The sequence below is a fragment of the Amblyomma maculatum genome, chromosome 7 (genome assembly GCF_055883805.1).
Source record: "Amblyomma maculatum isolate TAMU_Amacu chromosome 7, ASM5588380v1, whole genome shotgun sequence".
Classification (NCBI taxonomy): domain Eukaryota; kingdom Metazoa; phylum Arthropoda; class Arachnida; order Ixodida; family Ixodidae; genus Amblyomma; species Amblyomma maculatum.
This window is the reverse complement of record NC_139350.1, coordinates 31,008,925-31,017,504: the sequence shown is the minus strand read 5'-3', so window position 1 is coordinate 31,017,504 and position 8,580 is coordinate 31,008,925. Positions and strand designations below refer to the sequence as shown.

Sequence of the window (8,580 nt, the reverse complement as noted above, 5' to 3'; positions counted from 1 at the left end):
GCATGCCCTACAGACGGCACTCATATTGTTAATGGGTTTACGGAGATGGGTGGCATAGACTTCTCGGTTCATGGAATAGTGTTACTTTTGCAGAAGCTCAAGGTAAACACAGCACCCGGTCCTGACCATATTCCGAATTGCATCTTGAAGAACTGTGCAGTTGCTGTCGCCCCCTTTTTAGTCACACTCTTTCAAGCATCAATGGACGCCGGCGGCTTGCCCGATGACTCGAAAACCGCCAACGTAGTTCCTCTATATTGAAGGCCTCGCAGGCAGAACCGCGAGCGGATCGGCCATTTCGGCGCCGTTCATCGGCCGCGCAACGCTTCCTCCCGCGGGCAAGTCTCGACGTGATCCTGCCACGCGCCAAATGTGTGTGCGTGCGTGTGTGTGTGCAAAAGCTGGCCAAGCCTGCTTAGAAGGCTTGATCCTGAGCCCTTCACAACAAGCAGAGGTAGCATATAGGTCTGGCTACAGTGCCTAGAATATACTGGCTAGTGTGACGAGCGCCCACGCTTCCCTTCCACAAGCGAGCCAACTTCCTTCTTCCACAAGCGAGCCAACAAAACAATGCACTCAAACACTAGTGTGGATTCCGGGGCATGCAGGGGTCACGGGGAATTTGTACGCAGACAGGGTAGCACGAGGACATGCAACCTACCGTGCGCCCAACAGTCTCGCGACAGAGGACCTGATTCCGCTTGACCCTGACTACACCACAATACTACAACACTATAGAGGCTTGCGGAAAGTATATCCGGAGCCGCATAAAAAGCTCAGCAACGAGGAGGCCATAGATCTGAGGCGGCTACAGACGGGCACCTTCATTAATTTACACATATTACACATGATGCATCCCACGACATTCAGAGACGAGTGCCCGTGGTGCGGGAAGACCCCTACCCTGTACCACATAACATGGGAATGCAGCTCACATCAACTACAAAAAATTGAAAACCCAAATGAAAGACAGTGGGAGGCTTTGCTGGCCAGCTCTGACCCGGAGGCTCAGCTCTACCTGGTCACAAGAGCTCGCAAACTGGCGAAAGCCAGTGGTGCCCTGGACTGGGGGCGCCAACCGCTCGTCAGCCTCGGTTGAAGAGGCGAAGAAAAAGATCCCCGAGCAGTTAATAAAGTTCACTCACTCACTCACTCCCTACGGGCGAGGATGGCGCTATTTGCAATGAAAGCCAATCGTTAGCGGCAGAGGGCGCTGCTTGTCGGGAGGGTGCCACCTGAGCAGACGACGCAGTTTTCTCTCTTCAGAATACGGCAATCTGTTGGTGTTGTGCGTGCGTGTTAAACCTGCTTCTGCGCGTCTTTTGCTTTCACGAAGGTGCAGTAGTTTATTTACGGTGTAGGTGTTTGCTCATGCGAGTCGTTCTTCTACCTGCTCGGCGACGATTGCATCGTTTTTTTTTTCGTTTTGTGCGCGCGTTTTGTGCTCGCCTGTATCCCTTCTTTTTTTACTGTGTCGACAGTAGTGAAGCGCGGTTCCCGATTGTTGTTTCCCCAGTGCCTCTCTCTAGACTGCAGAGAAAAATGCCAAAGAGAAAGCGGTGGTGCACAGAGAAGACTTGCTTTTTTGGCAAACGGGTCTACCGCTAGAACAAGGAGCGTACGTATTACTGCGCTATCTGATGCTACGTAAGTACGCATTCTGTACAATGGGAACGAAGCATCGATAGAAATGACGGAAGGTAAACGGCAACTGCTTTTGTTAGCAAGAAACATTTTTAGAGCATGCAGTTATATTCACAAGGATGCAAACCTGGGCGAGTCGGTAACGGTGCTCTATGGCAGTGTGTAGCACAAAGAGTGTACACAGGCGCTACAGACAGCACCTGTGTTGTGTACCTTTTCTGTGTCCCTCGATTGTCCTTTTGCGCTACACATATGTCATATGGATGCAGTTATATATTAGGCGCATGTTTCACCGTAAGCGCGGCATTACCAACGAGCTTCATCGTGATTAACCGGCCGCGTCTCGTGCATATTGTGTATCTGAGAAAAAAAAAAACTTCATACCACCTGTGCAGCCCTGTTGTGTACCACCCGAAAAGATGCGCTGAACGATGCTGACTCCTGGTTTACAGCTCATTTTGATAATGGCGGGCTAATTTATCCCTCTGTTGACCTAGCAAAGGCTGTAAGGGTCATGGAGGATGCATTCACTGCGTTTTTCAGTAAAAATAAGCTGCAAGAAGACAGCATGCAGGAGTTTGCTTAGTGTCTGCACTCTTTGACGTTTCCTCATCTAGGGTGTCCCGAACACGGAAAAAATACTTTAGCAACAGTGCTTAGGTTCTACATTCTTTTACGATTTCGATTCCTTGTGAATGGTTTGAACAGAGAGCGTGAAGGACAAAGGCAGCGGCAGAAGTATTTGAAGCTGCGGCACTGCCAATAGTTCAAGGTAAAGCTCAAAAGTCGAATGTAGGTTTGCATAACTTATATTGAGCATGTGTATTTTGTATCGTGTATTTGTACTGTATCGTGTTGAGAAGCTGAAAAAAAGCTCTTTCTCGGATGAAATAAAAGCTGAAATTGTCCCGAGTACCATTCTTTATTTCCAGATTATTGATATGTAAACACATACGCATGCTAAACTGTATGGCCTGTGATAACTGCTATCGGCAGGTGTGCCGTCTGCTTTTTCGCAGAAATGCGAAAGCAAAGAACAAAATACAGAACACAAATCGGAACCTGGCACGCGCACAATGTTGCGTTTTCTCTTCTGTAAATATAAAAACAAAAGACCTACAACGTCTTCACTCAGCAGTGCTGACAGAAAATGTTGATATTGCCTGCGAAGAACCGACGGGGTAGATATCAGATATATTCTCCGCAACCTGTTGGCATCCGGCGACGCTCACTGGCAAGCGGTCGCACTGGCGTGCAGAAGCAGCACGGGATGGATGGATGGAATATAGGTGCGTCCCCTTTGAAACGGGGTGGTAGCAGTAGCTATCATGCTCATTTTTCTCCATATATCTTAATTATTGATTTAGAATGGTTAACTAAACCATCATTCGATTTATTAAATTTTGCTCCTACATTACTAACATTATTTCACTTCTCTGCTTTTAAGCCACCAATCTTCCAGCCGTTTTTTGCTAGTTTCCACCGCCGGTTTATTCACCCGGCCACTGTTATCTCTAAACCCCAGAGCTTCAGGAACAGTGATTGCGCCTGCATCAACTTCCGGATGAATACCATTGCATTCGAGTATAATATGGTCAATTGTTTCACTGGAGTTTCCACATACAGCACATGCGTCATTTCCATTGTTAAACTTCTTTTTGCAGCTGCGTGTTCTAAGGCACCCTGATCTAGCTTCAAAAAGTAGGGCACTGCCTCTTGAGTTATCAAAGAAATCTTCCTTCCTGATCTGCATTTTCCACTTTCGGTATAATTCCACACTCTGTTTTTTCCGTCGAATTTATCCAATTTTTACCTTCTGTGTTTTTCGCGTGTTGCTTAATGCTCTTTATTTCTCCGTCCTTGTTGCATAGCCCTCCCTCTTGCCGTTCCTCCGTCCCTCTTGCATAGCAGCGCCTCGGCACGGCCGCCGGCGGCTTTCATTGCTATCCGAGCCATCCCAGCCGGCACACTCGACACACTAGTCAGTATATTCTAGGCACTATAGTCTGGTCGTTGTAACTGACCAGCACGTTGGCAGAGCGCAATAGGAGCAAGTTCTGTCCTGACCCCGTCCGCAGGTGCGTGTCGCCTTGTTGCAAGGGTGGTGTATCTGATGGCCATCAAGTTCGAAACGTGTCTTCACTTATCAGAGTACAGGCTACGCCAGAATCCACTTCGAACTTATCAGCTTGTGATGTACTTTAATTTCGGTAAAAATCTTCGATCGCGTGCTGAGATCCACGGGGTTAGGATTATAAAACACTGAGGATACTGCGGATGCTGATGTTGCTCCTTGCACATCAGATGGCGGCCTATTCTTTGAGGCTTCGACGCTGTGGTTAGGCTGAGAAGGTGACTTTATCTTGGCAAGCTTCCGATTCGTAATGCATGCATGCTTTCTCAATATGCCCCCGCTTGTGATAAAAATTACACGTGGCTGACTGGAATCGGCATCCCGGGCATTGTGTTGGCCATCACACCACCAGCAGCGTTGTGCATTTTGACCGATTTTGCAACAAAAGAGGGTTTGCTTACCTGGTTGCTTGTTAGCTGTACCGGCTCGGTGTTCCGGCGCATCTCTCTGCTGGTGACCGGCGCTCTCCGTTCGTACGACGACGTCGTAAGCTTTTTTGTCGAACGTGAGATCTCTTTGAGCGAGCAGGCGCTGCTGTAGCGACTCGTCACTCAATCCGCATACACATCTGTCATGTAACATGACTTCCAAGGGAAGCATGGTGGTAGCAGAAGCTGCGTCTCTTTCCTGCCCGTTAGCGGTCCTTGCTGTGGTCAGCGTCCCAAAATTGCAGTCAGCTGCAAGCTTCTTGAGCGCTGCTATGTAGGCGCTCACAGTTTCGCTTTGCAGTTGATCTCGTCGCTGGAAGCGGGCTTGGCGGTAAACTTCTGATAGCCTCGGGTCGTAGTGCTTTTGTAGTGCTGCAACGATGTCATTGTAAGGCACTTCAGCTGGTGTGCTTGGCTGAATAAGGGCGCAGACAGTGTCGTAAGTCTGCTCCCCGCACAGCGTTAGCAGGTTGGCCATTTTCAAGGTTGGGTCTGTGATGTGGTTAGCTTCAAAGTAGAACTGAAGGCGTCCAACCCACGATGACCACGATAAGCCGTTGAATTCTGGTATTATGTTCTGAAACCCTTGCGTAGCCATGGCTTGTCAATAGCGTTACGTAGTGTGGGTCGAATCCAATTTCTCGTCGCCACTGTCGTGGTCACGCGTCGTCAATGTAGAAAAGACGTACGCGCTACTGTTATCTTTGTTTATTAACTAGACAAGAGGGTGCGACCAGCGTCGGCCGAGGCGAAAGCCGAACTGGCTGGCCGGAGTGAACGCATGTCCACAGATGGGACTTGCTTCCCGGAACTACAGGAGGGTGAGAAAGCCCGCCGTGGGGGGCGTCCTGCTGGGCGCAGGCAGGCGGCGAGTTCTCCCGGCGACGCGCGGAGAGGGAGGCCGGGGTCTGCCCATTAACGCGAACTGCTCTAGTCACAGAACGGACGAGGACACAGCACTTCGAACACAACAGCTGCTTAAACAAAACACGATGCGGGTTAGTTGGTTCATCGCAAGGGGGGAACAGCGCAAGCTACACACGGACAAAAAGGGGAGGATGAGACACACACAGCGCTGACTCACAACTGAAGATTTATTTCAGACACTTCGGTAAATTTACAGTAGCATCAAGGGATACAACAGCAACCTAGTTAGAAACAGTGATCGCCACCAGTAAACATACAGGAAAACACAGATCATCCAGCTCCCGATAAGAACTGCAATTCTTTTTCTATTAGGGCTATGGAGGGGGAGCTGACACAATGCTCTTTAAGATGCGCGATGTTTAAGGCTTCAATAATCTCTCGCGTGGTCTTGTCACCGCACCTGCTTATCACGCTCGTGTTGCCCAACTTAGGGGTGCATTTGCAATCTCGGCAATGAATGCCCAAATGACCCGAGATACGTTGCGTAACATTGTAATTGTGCTCAGACAATCTCTTGTTGAGGCATCTGCCGGTTCGGCCTACGTATGCATGGCCACAAGACAAGGGGATGGAACATACAACGCCCTGAGCACAGGAAACGAGCTGGTCGCGATGATTAACGGTGCATCCAGTGTGCTTACGGCCCATCTGGTTAACGAGCTTGCAGAGGCTTGACAACCGATCCGGAGCTGAAAATAAAACGTCTATTCTATTCTCTTTTTTCTATCTTTCTTAAGTTGTGGGAAATACCGTGTACGTAGGGGATGACCGCGATCTTGCCCTTACCTCGGATTCTTTTTTCTTTTGCTTTCAACAGGGCCTCAGCCATTGAGGATATGAGGGTTAGCGGGTGTCCAGCCTGTAGTAATCGGCGTGTCTGGGTTAAAAAGGTGTTTTCCAGTTTGTGGTTGCAGGATTTTTTAATGAATTGTCAAAACATGAATTGATGATACTGCGCTTAACTTTGAGTGTGCTGAGTCAAAAGGAAAAAGTGATTTGTTGGCTCGAGGCTCAAAGGCCCAGTACACGTGACTGGGGTTAAAATAAATTCCCTTAACTACTTAAAGCTTTTTTCTGGCATTCATTTGAGCAATGATGTATGCACGAGCTCCTGGAATAGAGAACGTGGATGTTTTTACTTATGTTTCTGTGCAACGGCCTTCAGCCAACACAACTTTTGCGCATGGCGCAAAGACTGTGTTAATAACGTTTTATTCTTGAGTACTATGGTCGTTTATAGAGCGTAATATTCATGAAAGGCACAGTGTCACTAGCCCCTTTGTCGCGACGCTGGAACATCTCCCGTTTATGTCTCTTCTTTAAAATTTATCACAATAATCCACCTTTAAAATTCACTTACCACTACACTGACATTGTTGCATCACGTATCAATAACTTTTGTATAGTACTAATACCTGATTTTCGGACGCCATCTTATATTCCTTTACCGCTAAAAACAGTGTAGCGGTGCGGTTCCTTCTCGGGGTTCGGCGCCGTAATTTGAGCTGTGTGTGACAGAGCTATCCCATGACCGTGGCCATGCGCAACGTATTAACTCTATGTGCGAAACACCACCTACAGCACCGCGCGCGCCCGCTCGTCTTTCCATATCTCTCTCACATCCTCGCTGCGGCGGCGCACCCTCGTGGCCTCCCTACCGCCGTTCCGCTCTCATCAAGTCACTGGGAGAATAAACAGTTAAAGTGTGCTCACGTCTCCGTTGTCTTGTCCTGTCCCGGGGAACGCACTGCGCCCTTCAATTCGTTACCCGGCTTTTAGTGCAAGTAATGTGGGTCGCCCACCTTTTCCCACTATATCGAAGAATGGACGCAAATCCACGCAGCTGTCATGAACAAGCATCAGGCACTAACTCCTAGCACTAGCCAGACAACGCCAGAAAAGCCCAGCGGAACCGTCTCTGCTGTAGCAGTTCGCCTCCCACCATACTGGGAGCGCAACCCGCCTGTATGGTTCATACAAGTGGAATCACAATTTCAGTACTGCAAAAAGCATCCCAGAAACAGAAGTTACACCACGTGGTGAGTGCATTGCTATCAACAGCGGCGGCGGAGATGGCCAATATCCTTACATCGTTCAGCATCAGTCTCACGAAACATTCATAATGAGCTCAAGGCAGCACTACTGCAAAGAACAGTCGCATCGGAGAGGACAAGAATTCAGCAGCTACTCTCCTCGGAGGAGCTCGGTGACCGACGGCCAAGTCAGCTTTTGCAACGGATGACACAGTTCCTCGGGTCGAGGGCTCAAACCATGGACAATGCTGTGTTACGCGAACGTTTCCTACAGTGCCTACCATCCAACGTGCAAATGGTGCTTTCCACTGCCGCAACCATGGACTTGACATCGTTGGCTGCGATAGCTGACAAAGCGATGGAGGTGGCCACACCACATCTCAACGTCACTGCCATCAATACGTCCACACAAGTTTCGCTATTGGCCGCTCCTGTCACCACTCTCCAGCCGCCTCACCTCGCCGTCACTTCTGAAGTTGGCCACCTTTCTTCATGGCTCGAGCACCTCATCGCGGCAACTGCAATCTCAGAGCCGCCCCGACGTCATGGACATCAACGTCATCGGTCCTCAATGTCTCGCCGGCATGGAAACGGGAACGAAGTAAATCCGGAGGCCCCACAACATGCTACTATAAACAGCGTTTCGGCACCAACGCCTGTCATTGTCTCTTGCCTTGCAACCTGAGCGGGAAACCGGCCTGCCGACCACTAGCGGCGATGAGCGGTCAGTTCCAAGAAAATTGTCGCCTGCTCCACGTCTTTGGACAACCACTGGACAAAAATTTCTCATTGACACTAGGGTCCAGGTGAGCATTCTCTCACCCACAAATGTAGAGCGCGCTTGCACTGAAACGTCCTACCTACAAGCCGTGAACGGAACTCGCATCCCTGTGTAGAGATAGCAGAGACAGCAGCTGTGCATTTCCACATCTAGTCCCCAAGAAGTCAGAAGACTGGACACCATGCGGAGACTACAGGTTCCTAAAGAGCAAGACTGTCCCAGATCGCTACCCACTGCCAATGATACAAAATTTCACATCAACGCTACATCCCAGGCAGCACAAAGCATTGGGCCAATGTAAGCACGACGGCAAGCAGTGGCCCTACATTGGGCCAGCCTAACCAGCATGCTCCCAACATAGGACATGCCAGTCAACACAATGTCCAACAATGGCCCAGTCTAGCCAGTGCTCTCCCAGTGTTGGCGCTGCCAGTAGCCAACACTGGCTAGCTTGGGCCAAGATGTACAGTGAGTTCCCGATATTGGCACTGCCGTACATACAGAATGTCTATGTTGGACCGAGATTGCCGTTGTTCCTCCAATAATGGTCGCACGGGTTTTAAAACTGGCTATAATGGGCCAAGCGGTCCTGCCTTCCTCCGTCATGGGGTTTTCCGTTTTTTAAAACTGGCT

The 8,580-nt window shown here is 49.5% G+C and overlaps 1 pseudogene; it reads left to right on the top strand.

Moving 5' to 3' along the window:
* The first annotated feature begins 6,981 nt into the window (after window positions 1-6,981).
* LOC146182892 (uncharacterized) lies at window positions 6,982-7,851 on the top strand (annotated as a pseudogene).
* The last annotated feature ends 729 nt before the right edge of the window (window positions 7,852-8,580 follow it).